This window comes from Bactrocera tryoni, unplaced genomic scaffold (genome assembly GCF_016617805.1).
Source record: "Bactrocera tryoni isolate S06 unplaced genomic scaffold, CSIRO_BtryS06_freeze2 scaffold_25, whole genome shotgun sequence".
Taxonomy (NCBI): domain Eukaryota; kingdom Metazoa; phylum Arthropoda; class Insecta; order Diptera; family Tephritidae; genus Bactrocera; species Bactrocera tryoni.
In genome coordinates, this window is record NW_024395977.1 from 25,808,997 (window position 1) to 25,824,230 (window position 15,234).

Consider the following 15,234-nt stretch of genomic DNA (forward strand, 5'->3'; position numbering starts at 1 on the left):
AAAGTTTTTAATTTTTAAAATTCGTCTTTTATTTTCACATCTATAAGCTAAGACAGACAACCTCTGTTGGTTTTTTATAAAATTTTTAGCAATTGTTAAGCTATTACTACTACTTGTAGTTTCTGCCAAGGTAATCGCATTTCTTAATGTGCTCAATAATAAATCATCCATTTTTGTAAACACAAAAAATGTATTTATTAACACAACTAACTCTAACAGCTGTAGCTGTAGCTGCACATGGGCATTCATAAACGTCATATAAATACATTGCATATTTTCGTAAAGCAGGGTTGCAATGCATATATGCATGGCATGGCATGGGCATCTGTTTTAAAAATGCTTTGTATATTGCGTTTACGAAAGCAGCCACAGTATTCATAGTTGACTTTTGACCGAAAATATCAGTGAATGTGGGAGATACGCAATTGAAAATCAGACAGAATTCTTTTCTGGCAACAGCAATTCTCCGTATCAAAAATTAATTGAATCGGGTCAAGACTTCCTGAGCCCCCATTTACCTAATATAAAGATTGGCACTTATGTTCGGTTGCAACCGAACTCTTTCTTACTTGTTTTTATTGATGATATTATCAGTTGATGTTGATGGCCGTCCTAGACGTGGTTCATCGCCAACGCGTTCCCTACCCTCTCTGAATAATTTGTACCAATCAAAAACACTTGCTCGCGAAAAGCAATAATCATTGAATACCTTTTCCAACATTCTGAACATTTCGGCGCGAGAAATTTGATTCCACACACAAAATTTAATGGAGCTTCCTTGTTGAATAATATCAGCCATCGTTAAAATCGTTGACTCATTTTATTTTGATGCGACATTTAGCACAGTCACTGACAGTCATGTCTACTTAAAAAAATTTCGACGAATGTGTTTTCTTGCGAAATTTAAATAAAAAAGTCTCCCTAATTTTGCCCACAGCAGTATGTCGCTTGCAGTCGAGCTACTACTGTAGGAAATTTTATGTGTTCTAACAAAACATCTGAACCGGGTCCAGTATTCAGGGAACTAATAGAATAACTAAATAGAGAAGGTACCATCTTTTATAAGAGTGTACAGCTGCTGGCGTATGCCGATGATATTGATATCATCGGCCTCAACACCCGCGCCGTTAGTTCTGCTTTCTCCAGGCTGGACAAGGAAGCAAAAGAAATGGGTCTGGCAGTGAACGAGGGCAAGACGAAATATCTCCTGTCATCAAACAAACAGTCGTCGCACTCGCGACTTGGCACTCACGTCACTATTGACAGTCATAACTTTGAAGTTGTAGATAATTTCGTCTATCTTGGAACCAGCGTAAACACCACCAACAATGTCAGCCTAGAAATCCAACGCAGGATAACTCTTGCCAACAGGTGCAACTTTGGACTGAGTAGGCAATTGAGAAGCAAAGTCCTCTCTCGACAAACAAAAACCAAACTCTATAAGTCACTCATAATTCCCGTCCTGCTATATGGTGCAGAGGCTTGGACGATGTCAACAACTGATAAGTCGACGTTGCGAGTTTTCGAGAGAAAAGTTCTACGAAAGATTTATGGTCCTTTGCGCGTTGGCCGCGGGGAATATCGCATTCGATGGAACGATGAGCTGTACGAGATATACGATGACATTGACTTAGTTCAGCGAATTAAAAGACAGCGGCTACGCTGGCTAGGTCATGTTGTCCGAATGGATGAAAACACTCCAGCTCTGAAAGTATTCGACGCTGTACCCGCCGGGGGAAGCAGAGGAAAAGGAAGACCTCCACTCCGTTGGAAGGACCAGGTGGAGAAGGACCTGGCTACGCTTGGAATATCCAATTGGCGCCACGTAGCGAAAAGAAGAAACGACTGGCGAGCTGTTGTTAACTCGGCTATAATCGCGTAAGCGGTGTCTACGCCAATTAAGAAGAAGAATAGAATTGAAGTTGTATTCACGCTGTGACCACGAACTTTACTTTTATAATTTTTTCAATTTTAGGTTATTAAATTTTGTTCCATAATGTTCAGGCGGCTACATAATGCCATCTTCAGATATTGTATGCTTTGTAGAAACTTGATGCTCTCATTAGCAATATTTTGGTACACCAAGGTTTACTCCCATAAACAAGGTATTTATGGATGGACAAGCAACAGAAATAAAAGATGTATATTTTAAATGTTCGAGCATGGCAACCCTTGTGTTGCGATCTGGCAACTAACAACTTTGTCGTAAAGTTTGACATTTTTGAAATTATACATACACAAGAACGTGATCATCGCTATTAATGTTGCTTACAGTGACATAGTATGCATCTCGGCCAAAAAATATAATTAAAATGCGAACATTTTTGATGTTTTACAACTTCCGACGTGGATTACTTTAGGGACAGTGCATCGGCGAACATAGTTAATTTTTTTGCACTGAAGATCCATCAAGGGCCAGTGTTCATCGATGTTAAATCGGTTCAATCTAAGTCGAAGATTATTCTTCTTTACTGGCGTGGAAACCGTTTACGCGATTATAGCCGAGTTAACAACAGCGCGCCAAGCGTTTCTTCTTTCGCAAGATGGCGCCAATTAGATATTACAGCGAAGCCAGGTCCTACCCCACCTGGTCTTTCCAACGAAGTGGAGGTCTTCATCTTCATCTGCTTCCCTCGCCGGATACTGCGTCGAATACTTTCAGAGTTGGAATGTTTTCGTCCATTCGGACGACATGACCTAACCAGCGTAGCCGCTGTCTCTTGATTCGTTGAATTATATCAATGTCGTCGTAAATCTCATAGAGTTCATCGTTCCATCGAATGCGATGTTTGCCGTGGCCAAGACCATAAATCTTTCGCAGAACCTAATGAGTGACTTATAGAGTTTGATTTTTGTTCGTCGAGAGAGAACTTTACTTCTCAATTGCCTATTCAGTCCTTAGTAGCACCTGTTGGCAAGAGATGTTCTGCGTTGGATTTTGAGGCTGACGTTGTTGTTGGCATGGATGCTGGTTCGGCTTCAAAGTTGTGACTGACAACAGTTACGTGGAAGCTTAGTCGCGAGTCCGACGACTGATAACAGGAGATATTTCATCTTGTCATCGTTCACTGCCAGACCCATTTGCTTTACTTCCTTATCTAGTCTAGAGAAAGCAGAACTAACGATGCAGATATTGAGGCCAATGATATCAATATAATCGGCGTACGCCAGCAGTTGTACACTCTTATAGAAGATGGTACCTTCTCTATTTAGTTCTGCAGCTGGAATTATTTTCTCCAGAAGTAGGTTGACAAAGTCACACGAAAGGGAGTAGTCTTGTCTGAAACCTCATTCCCGATCCTAACGGAGCTTTTAGTGTTGCTCAATGCCAGTTTACACAGCCGTATTAGATTTGCAGAGATAGCGGCATAAATACAGCTCCTTTTCCTGCTGGCACGCTGATAACGCCCAATCAGTTTGTTGACGGTGGGCTTTAATCTTCCACACAAAACGCTCGATAAAACCTTATACGCGATGTTGAGGAGGCTTAAATTCAATTCGTTGGGCATGCTGTCGTCCGACCATATTTTACAAAGAAGCCGATGCATGCTCCTTATCAGTTCTTCGCCGCCGTGTTTGAATAGCTTAGCTGGCCCCGCCGCGCTGTTGTTATTCAGACGTGTAATTGCTTTTTGAAATTCTTCATAGTCGGACAATGGAACATCTGCTCCATCGTTATCGATTGGGGAATCGGGTTCGCCTTCTCCTGGCGTTATATTTTCACTACCTTTCAGTAGGCTGGAGAAGTGTTCCTTCCATATTTTTTATATTCTCTGGGCATCAGTCACTGGATCAGCTTTGGGGGTTCTACAAGAATATGCTCCGGTCTTCAAACGTTCTGATTGTCGCCGCATCTTTGCATACAATTTTCGAGCATTACCCCAATTATCAAGCTTTTCATACTCACGCATTTCGGCCTCTCTCTTTTTCTGTCTGCGTCTAAAATCAGTTGTTATTCCGGAAACTATCAATGCTGTGCACAAACCAATATTTGCATATTGTCACAGGGTTAGCTTGGGCTACTGTGGGGTTCAGGATCTGGTGGATGTCTGAACGGCCTCCAGATGTGCAAGTTACCTGCGAATATTCAATAAGCAGTCAGCGACCAAAGCATCATGGGCGCAGAGATGAAGGGTGTAGCCTAAAAACTTATATCTGCCCGACGAAGTCTCTGTGATGGGGTGAATCGACATCACCCATAATTAAATGTCAAATAAACTAAATCCCGGAAGCGTCTGAGTCAGAGTGAGTGATTTACTGGGAGGCTATGAGCGGCTGGACTTCCCAGTATGAATAAAATGGTACGGTTAGGATCCCGGAGCAAATAAAACATGTCTGCGAATACAAAAAGTGTGAAAGCTGCGGTGCAGGGTGTATGAAGCCCTGTGCCTGCGGTTGTAAGAGGAGAGCAAGAAGGCTCTTGGCCGTCGATATCCAATGACTGCAATGATATGGTGGTGGTCCACTTGGCCAGCGTATATGATAATGCTACCAGTATGGTTGATAACGCAATAATAGACTCCTTTAAACGAGAGTCAAAGTAAGCTCGAACGGCAAAAAAGGTTCGTTCCATAGAAAAACTAATACGGGCAAGATCGTCGCCGCATTCGCTACAACTAGTTAGTACACCTCCAGTGAAAACTGTGCAAACTGGGAGGAACTACATGGCGAAGCTAGGAGATAGCATTAATTAACTCATAAGTCTCATGCGTCCACCTCAACGTTCAATAAATAATGGCATGCGAGAGCTTATAAATGCTATTTCTGGGCTTCATACATGGACACATGAGCAAAATACAGGTTCTAAGAAAGCGGATCGAACAGCTAATCTTGCTAAAATCACGACAGATACGACACCCAAAACAATGCGTGACAAAAAACAAGCCAATCGGAAAACGCCACCAAAAAAGAGCAAGACATACGATGAGTTGGAGGTGAGGAAAAGCAGAAATGAAGGAATAATGGAGATGAGCCCCTCCAATGAGAAAATAAAAGAAGGATCAAAGGATGGAAGCTGCACGACTGCCTGCAACAAATGCAAGTCCACGGATGCGCTGGAAATCATGAAAACTGGGAAATGTCTTATAGTGAAATATTGAAAGCGGTGAAACAAGAGGAAACTCTTCAAAATCTGGGCGAAGATGTGTCGCGCATTAGAAAAACAGCTAAAGTAAAAACTAATGAATATAAAGAAGAAATTAGTAAAGATCTAGGCAACAAGGTAGAAATAAAAGTTGTAGCGCATGCGAAATCAATAGAAATTCGAAGGATATAGTTCAAGCAGTTCTTTCACAGCTAAAAAAACTCAGTGCCGAGCAAGTACGATTAAAAGTTTCAAAAAAGCGCATGCGTATTAAGCAACTCAAATAACGCGAATGAGCAAGCAAAACTATTGACTGTTCATGTTAGTAAGTAAAAAGAACCACCACCGCCGAAAGCCATTATATTGGAAAAAAGGCGAAATTGGTATATTGAGTACGAGCTGCCACAAAGTTCGACGAAATATCAAAGAAGTAGAAGAAACGTGGAATATGAGCAACGATGGGAAACTTTTAAAATAATATGGGAATAGCTTAGAACAGCAATCAGGAAAAGCAAAGCTGCATGCTTTAAAGAACTCTGCGACAAAGAGGATGAAAACCCGTATAAAGCGGTAATGACAAAAGTTAGAGGTGATAAAGGACAAATTCCGACCAGCTCTACTATTTAAGGAAGTAGTAGAAACCTTGTTTCCAAAACAACAAGCGCAAGCAAAGGAATAGCTTAGAACCCCCCGTTTTTCTGGTAGTGGATGGCAATGAGGTAGTTCGAGCATCGGAACGTTTCGGTAATATAAAAGTTTGGACGGTTTTCCAAATAGGGCGTTAAAGACTGCTATCAAATTCAAACCTAAATATTCACTGACGTTTTGATGGGATGAAATTTTTCCAAATATATGGAAAAGACAGCACTTGGTGCTTCTATCAAAACTAAACAAGCCGCCAGGAGATCCAAGTTCGTACAGGCCCCTCTGTATGTTCGATACTATTGGTAAAAACCTACAACGGATAATATGTGATCGGCTTAAAAAACATCTAGAAGAAGTAGAGAGCTTTTCTCAAAAGCAATACGTTTTCGTAGACGACGTTCGACATTGACGCAGTTAAAAAAGTTACGGAAATAGCAGCAAAGCCATTGAGGACACCAGCAGTGCTAACTTCTATTATTAAGAAAGTGGAAGCCGTCACATTTACAGAGTTACGTCACATCCATATCTTAAATACTTGGGCATAATAATTGATACAACACGGCGCTAAGCCGAATAATGGCTAACACTGGCGATACATGTCAGAGCCGAAGACTATTACTGGTTAAAGTGACATAATTTGATATAACACGGCCCTAAGCCGAATAATGGCTAACACAGGCGGGACAAGTCAGAGCCGAAGACTATTACTGTTTAAAGTGACACAGTGAATAGTTATGTATTCAGCGCCAGTGTGGGCTAACGCAGAAAACATATGTATGCCAAACCAGCTAAAGCCTTATTTTGGGCTAAGTGCACGTAGAGTTGTCAGCGTTTTCCGAACGGTATCTCACAAGGCCAGGAGTGATTTCAGGCATAATGCCACCTGAAATAACGGCTCTGAAGGTAAAGAGAGTGTATGAAAAAAATAAAAGCAAACCCCTATCAACGAAAGAGCTCGAGGAAGAAAAACAGTAATGGCAATGTCTGTGGGATTCCGCGCCCAAAGGACGATGGACTTACAGCTTTACTAAAAATTCTTTGCTATAAATATAAATTCTTGTTTGAGCTCTTTATTATGATCAAAGGACCAAAATTTTACAGAATGATAAGGGCCTAAAACAATTCTAGGTTAGTGCAGTATTAGCTTTTGGAGCAAAATGTAGATATTTTCGTTAGGCGTCCATTATGTTCAGATTCCAGTCCATTTAAAAAGTTATGAGCAATTATGAATAGTTAATTTTGAAAAAGAAAGTTTTTGGCCTTTTTATTTTTATCTCGTAGAAACATTTTGTAAACATTTATTTTCTTATGACCTGAATACACTGGATTTTTTTAGTCTAAAATAAAATAAAATATTTGTTTACATTATTTGAGAAAAACCATAGTAATGTATATATCAAGAGGGATATCTCTTCCGAGGCTGTTAACGCTTTTTTCATTAGCAGTGTTTTTTACGTGGCTGGTTCCAACCCCATCGCACAAACCTGTGGAGGGGATGTTTCGCCTTCTCATTTTAGCTCACCTTAAAACGGATGTTTTCTGGCTACCCAGAGGATACTTGGTCAAAGACCGGAAGTCGTGAGCTGCATGAGACATATGTAAAAGAATCGTTTGTGGCAAAAATAATACGGCTGTGTAAATTGACGTCGAGCAAACACCAAAAGCTCCGTCCGACTAGGAAAAGACCTCTCGGAGCCGTTCGATACCAAACAAGGCGACATCCGTTCGTGCGGCAACTTTTCAATCTGCTCTTGGAGAAAATAATTCGAGCTGCAGAGCCTAATCGAGCAGGTACCATCTTCTATAAGAGTGTGGTCGTCGCACTCGCGAGTAGGCTCCCACGTCACTGTTGACAGTCATAACTTCCAAGTTGTAGATAATTTCATCTATTTTGGAAACAGCATTAACAGCAACAACAATGTCGACATCGAAATCCAACGAAGAATAACTCTTGCCAACAGGTGCTGCTTTGAACTGAGTAGGAAATAGAGAAGTAAAGTTCTTTCTCGACGAACAAAAACCAAACTCTATAAGTCACACATTATTCTCGTCCTGCTATATGGTGCAGAGGCATGGACGATGACAACATCTGACAAGTTGACGTTAGAAGTTCTCGAGAGAAAGGTTCTACGAAAGATTTATGGTCCTTTGCGCGTAGGCCACGGCGAATATCCCATTCGATGGAACGATGTATATCTCATACAGCTTATCGTTTCAACGAATGGGATATTCGCCATGGCCAACGCGACATAGTTCAACATAATTCAACGAATTAAGAGACCGCGGCCACGCTGGCTAGATCATGTCATACGTATGGACGAAAACACTCCAGCTCTGAAAGTATTCGACGCAATACCCGTCGAGGGAAGCAAAGGAAGAGGAAAACCTCCACTCTGTTGGAAAGACCAGGTGGAGCAACACCTGGCTGCGCTTGGCATTTCCAATTGGCACCACGTGGCGAAAAGAAGAAACGACTGGCCCGCTGTTGTTAACTCGTCTATAATCGCGTAAGCGGTATCTACGCCAGTAAAGAAGAAGATTGTCCATATATCCACCAGGAATAAGAGATTTTAACGAAGCAAATCTCACTGCCTTTTTAAAAAAATGTTATATTTGAAAGAGAGAGCTTAAAATTATGGGTTTTTCTATATTAATTGATCATAATGAGAAAAAATAAACATTTTAAATAAATCAATAAAGGAAGGGCTAAGTTTGGGTAAAACCTAACAGTTTATACTTTTGGAACTTGCAAAAATCAAAGCCAGGGAAATACCTAAAGGTGTAAAATGTCTAACAGAGGATCGGAATCTAAGAAGCTTAAGATAATTAATATGTACATATGTACATATATAGTATACTCTATATAACTCATACACTAACTGACTATATTCGACATAAAGTTTATTACAAAATCATTATATGTATGAAAGTTGGGGTAGTAGTGACTCGATTTCATTTTTCTTTCCCAATACCACAGACTGTTAACTTGCTAAAAAATTTTCGAAAATTCTGATATTAGTTATACGTATGGGGTCTAGGTCAATAATTCGCTAAAATGTATCTATTTTAGACACTAAGAAGCACTATTATGATTAAAACACTCTCATTTTTATTGAGAAAACTCACATATTAGTCGACATATGAGGTACAAAGTCATCGAAAGTTCAAAAATCAATATATGTATTATGTATATGGGGGTTAAGAGATGTATTGGACTGTTTGAACCCATTTTTGATATACAGATTAACTATTGATAGGGAAGAATTATCCATAAATATCGATTACATATCTCACACATTGAGTATTCGTGCAAAGTTTCATCCCGTTATATTAACCGTTTCTTGATTTGTGTACTGGAAACTGAAAGAATCAAGAAGAATTTAAAATTATCCTATATGGGAAGTAGGCGTAGTTGTTAGTAGTTGGACGAAATCGGCCATTTTCGTACTCTGACATATGAGAAGAATGTCACGTACTAAATTTTGCCGAAATCGGCCTTTTGGGTCCCGGAATATCGGATTTCATCAAAAAGTGAGCAGTGCCACGCCAATCTTTTTTGTGCTATTAGTAGTTTTTAACAGTATCGTTATATAGAAAGTGAACGGGTGTTCATCCAATTGCATAAATTTTAACACTGTCGGTAGGAGTTCTTATAACATTTGGGCTCAGCAAATTTGGTTGTTGTAGCTTTAGTCGTTTAGGAGATATGTACATTAAACTTATTATAAAAAAAATTATATTTTTTAGAATAAACAATTGAATTTTACAAAAAAAATTCAATTTGCCGTAAAAGTTCGAAAATTCCAGAAATTAATCAGAAGTTAACTTTAACCTTGAATAACTTTTAAGGGAGTGAGTATATCGAAAAATTGTCCGGACTTATTTTGTAGAGCAATCAACTCCGTACAAGAATATGACTTTTTTATTCCTACAAACGAGAAAGTTCCAGAGAAAAAAAAATATTCGAAAAAAGTTGCAAAATCCCATGTAATTTCAATGGGAAATGTATCGTGTTTGGGGCAAGGTTTATTATGAAAATTAAGGGCTTTTTATAATCTGATATTTTTTTTAGATGGAAAACTAAAAGTTTAGGGGGCGTCTCGTCAAAAATAATCAATTTGGTAAATAACGGACACCCTAATATACACTTGTGTGGGTAGGAAAAATTTATATACTTTTATTGAATTTTCTTAAAGTATATCCTTTTAGAATTATTTCTTCCAAATTTGATAGAGATCTGAGCACTAGAACGAAAGTTACAGCTGTCAACAGCGCGTTTCTCCCATTTGCCCCCGAGTACGTGCCAAAACCTTAAAAGCGATTATCTCAAAATTATGTTTTTTAAAAAGTACCGTTGCGGTCAGCAAGGATTCTCAGGAACCATGGGACCTATCGCTCTAATTTTTTACTGGCCTCTTGAAAACTACAATATCTCATACTTGAACGAAGGATTTTTTATTTTAAATAAGGGGTTTTTTGGGAATGAAAAACTTATTTTTAGACCCACAAAAATCGATATTTTCAGTAAAATCATCCCACTTGCGTAAAAATGTTTATTTCGCCAAAACCTTCGTTCAAGTACGGGGTTATGATATACTATAAACTACAGAAAACTGTTGTTTGTTTTGATTGCAGATGAACCATCACCTACTTACCATGCTCACCCCAAAGCGTATAAGAAAAAAAGTGTATAGGCACAACAGCTATAGTGCCAACAAAGGGGCACATTTTTCACTGAAAAATTAAATTTAACAACTTTAAACATATATAAACGTATCCACAGTGTTCAATAAAAAACTCCCTTTTTGCAAAAAAAATCTTAAACAACCCAATTTTTTTTTCAGAAAATAAGTGTATATAACCCCTTTAAAGAGTTGCCTTAACTTTAAGATAAAGTTTAGAAATAGACAACTGAATCGAAAATCTAACGATGTTTTTAAGGTATGATGTGTTAAGGACATTATTCTGGATTCCACTTTCTCAATTATAGGAACAAATTGCAAGTATTCGCAACAAGAAATGCCTGCCCTTCTTTTCTTCTTTATTGGCGTAGACACCGCTTACGCGATTATAGCCGAGTTAACAACAGCGCGCCAGTCGTTTCTTCTTTTCGCTACGTGGCGCCAATTGGATATTTCAAGCGAAGCCAGGTCCTTCTCCACTAGGTCCTTCCAACGAAGTGGAGGTCTTCCACTTCCTTTGCTTCCCCCGGCGGGTACAGCGTCCAATACTTTCAGAGCTGGAGTGTTTTCGTCCATACGTATGACATGACCTAGCCAGCGTAGCCGCTGTCTTTTAATTCACTGAACTAAGTCAATGTCGTCGTATATCTCGTAAAGCTCATTGTTCCATCGAACACGGTATTCGCCGTGGCCAACGCGCAAAGGACCATAAATCTTTCGCAGAAGTTTTCTCTCGAAAACTCGCAACGTCGACTCATCAGTTGTTGTGATAGACCAGGCCTCTGCACTATATAGCAGGACGGGAATTATGAGTGACTTAAAGAATTTGGTTTTTGTTCGTCGAGATGGGACTTTGCTTCTTAATTGCCTACTCAGTCCGAAGTAGCACCTGTTGGCAAAAGTTATCCTGCCTTGGATTTCTGGTTCCAAGATAGACGAAATTATCTACGACTTCAAAGTTATGACTGTCAACAGTGACGTGAGAGCCAAGTCGCGAATGCGACGTCTGTTTGTCAGACCATTTGCATTGCTTCCTTGTCCAGTCTTGAGAAAGCAGAATTAACGGTGCGGGTGTTGAGGCCGATGATGTCAATATCATCCCAATCCCGGTGCGTGGGCGCAAATAAGCGATATGTTGAAGAACACCGCTTTGATGCGGATTGTGGCTAGACGTTCATTCACCACAGTGAATGATAGTACTCGGCGACGGAGTCTCTCTCCCACCACGAATCCCACACCAAACTTGCGCTCCTTTATATGGCCGCTGTAGGAAATGTCACAAGGACCTACTCGTCTCTGTCCTTGTCCCGTCCATCGCATTTCTTGGACGGCGGTTATGTCAGCCTTCTTTCTAACGAGGACATCAACCAGCTGGGCAGCGGCACCTTCCCAATTAAGGCACCGGACATTCCAGGTGCATGCCCTTACTTCGTATTCCTTATTTCGTTTGCCATGATCGTCATTAAAAGGGGGGTCTCTTATCCGAGGCTTGTTGCTTCCTTTCATTGGGGGTGTTTTTCTTACGTGGCGGGTACCAAACCCAGCGCACAACCCTGCGGAGGGGTGTTTCACCTTTTCACTTTAGCTCGCCTTCAAACGGTTGTTCTTAGGCTACCCAGAGGACACTTGGTCAAAGACCGGAAGTCGTGAGCTGCTTGAGTCATATGTAAAAGAATCGTTTCTGGTCACTCCCAATTGAATGGCGATCAGAGAACTTTCCTCACTTGCGTGAACTTCTACACATGACTCCATCCTCCAATGCTCCATCCTCCAATGCCTGTCCACGGTCGTCAAATTAGTGCAGAGATAATACGAAGAAAATTTTTACATTTTTTTTATACATATATTCACAACATACTGCATAAAATATAATATTTTTTTTCACTTAACGATTTGATTTAGAAATATCGAGTTCCGCGTGTCGATCTTTTTGTCCCTGCAAACGACAAATTGAGTTAGAATTTAGATATATTGGTAAAATTTGATATTCTAGTGCTATAACACATAAAGTACTATGAATAGGTCACGTAGTTTCAACACATAAAAATTGGTACAATATATCAAAGAGGTTATAGAAATTTGTTTTTAAAAAACTTTTGAAATAAAAGTGTAACACAGCGCTTACAAGGTATAACGAACATTGCACCATCTATAAGAGTGAAGATAGATAGTAACTAGCGTCCTACAGCTTTCAGTAATTGAAATGTATAAAAAGTTGGCAGAAGTCCCAAAGATATGTATATACAATTTCTGGCTAGAAAAACAAACCCTGATATATTCTTTCTGTATGAGTAAGAGAGACTTACTTTTTTTGTTTGGCAGGTTAAGTTTGTTTAAGTTTTTTTTTTAATAAATGCTTTGGATACCGAAAAAAGGGTTTGAATTTCAATCCAAGGGGAATTCAGACCACATTTTGGCGGCACTCCCCCGAGTAAGTGGACCATTATGAAGTTGTTAACCGAAATCTGAAATCGATAATTGAGTCAATCTCGACTTCAACTCTTCAGGCCACAATAAATAATTTTCTAGTTAGGTGTTGCATATATGTATGCAATAAAACAAAAAATAAATGTAATCCATTGATTAAAAAAAGTTATTACAGTTTTTTTTTGTAGCACGATTCGTATTAAAGGCGTAACAAAAAATTACTTCCGATGTTAACAAGAGAGCAATTTTGAGAAAACCATCTAAATATTAACCTAGAAGGGCCGATTGATAGAATTATTCAACTATGTATGTTCAATAAACCTAATCAAATAAATGTGATTTCGTTTTTACAAATCGAATTATTTCAATTAAGGTACTCAATACAGCGATTGTTTCTTTTATTATTTCGTAGTCTTTCTATTTCACGTCGAAACAGCTGTTTGAAACAAATGATATTTATTTTCAATAGATATGTAAATATTTTATTTTTCAAAAATTTAAATTTTCTCTAACTAACATGCGTGAGAATTGTGCAAAATAAAGACTTCGCCTTGCAGAAGATTTGAAGACGGGGTTTCAGGAATATTTTAAATCTGTTTGAAGTCGCTAATGAACTGTTTAAATACTTTTATTTACTATTGTAACTTTGTAGCAAAATATCGAGGAATTTTATTTCATCTACAACAGGGAGCAAAAGAACATTTTCTAATTGCCATTGGGAAAGATACGGACGTTTCATTAGAAATAATTACCGACTGAAATGGAAATGACTGTGCTATGAAAAAATAGATTACTGTGAAGATGCGAGCTCATCAACTTTGCAGTTTCCAGCAATTCCTCTTTGAGTCCTTAGTCTTAAGTTACTTGATGCTATTGTCAGTGAGGTCAGCGCGCGGTGAGCATGGCATGTATTATTGTTTTGCTGTCGGATTTAATGCACATCTCTATGAATGAAGCTGCAATTCGAATCGGTACTTGTACATTAACTTAAGCCACTCTTGCTTTAAAAATACTCCAGTGGTCTGGTATCCTGAAGCTAAAGTTAATTGATATCTTTGACCTAAAACTCTCCCTCCGGCCATATATCCCCTGTTGGCATGTACGCAGAGAAAAATCCACGTCTTATACGTTTTTCGTTTTCAAATTACATTTAAATACGTGAATTCAGTTTTCAGAACAAGACATTTTATTGCGAAATCACCTAATAATATCATTCGATTTCCGCAACAGGCAAATTTCAAACCGAATCCATGAAGTTTTTTAATGTAATGAACATAACATTTTCAATAAATTATAAAAAATTTGAGAGACGATAGCCAGGCGTTTTGTGAACCTTTAAAAAAAGATTAAGCAAATCGGTTTAGTAGTTCGACCGGAATCATGTTCGCTCGTTTAAAAAAGTATGTTTTGAGAAAAACTCGTTTAAAGTTTGAGGTACTGGTGTGTTTGAGGTACTGGTTGTGCACTCCGAGCACTCCGGACTTCGGTATTATTATTTTCGAAACCTTCCAATTGTAAAGTGGGTTTCTACATTAATTCTAAGGTTATAAGGGAACAGAAAATGCAAACAAAAATGAAAAAATATTAACCTACTGACCCCTTAACAAGCAAAATTACTACAAACTAGTGATATTTCATGATCGGGAAAGACGTCTACGAGCCGTTCGATACCGAACGAGTTGTTAGACAAAGGAAGTTCCTATCGGCCGACTTCTTCAAACTATTCCTGGAGAAAATAATTCGAGCTGCAGATTTGAATAGAGAAGGTCAATATTCTATAAGAGTGTACAACTGCTGGCGTGCACCGGCGATATTGATATAGTTGGCCTCAACAACCGCGCCGATAGTTCTACTTTCTCCAGACTAGATAAGAAAGCGGAGCAAATGGGTCTGGTAGTGAGGGCGAAACGAAATATCTCCTGTCATCAAAGTAATAATCGTCGCACTCGCGGCTCCTATCTACACTTATAATTGATTGTATATAATATATATTAAAAGGAATTGTTTTTGAAAAGGAATACACTATTTTACTTCTTTTATCAATACCATATGCATGTTAACTCTACTGTCTTATAAGAAATTGCATTAACATGGGAAGGATCAATGCTTGAAAATGACCAATCAATTTGTATACCCACAGGTGCAGTTGGATATTCTGTAATAAGCAGGGAACTATTTTTTTTTTTTATGTAGAAGATTTCCTATTCTATTCCCTGTAGATTTTAGAACAACATTAAAATCTCCACCGATTGTGACGTTTTGATTACATAACTAAGAAGTAAGAAGTTCCTGAAGTTTGTAGATAAATATCTGAGAAAAAGTCTGAATTATTGTAAAGAGCCGAAATATTAATATTAAAACATATAAAGAAGGCACCGCTTACGCGGTTATAGCCGA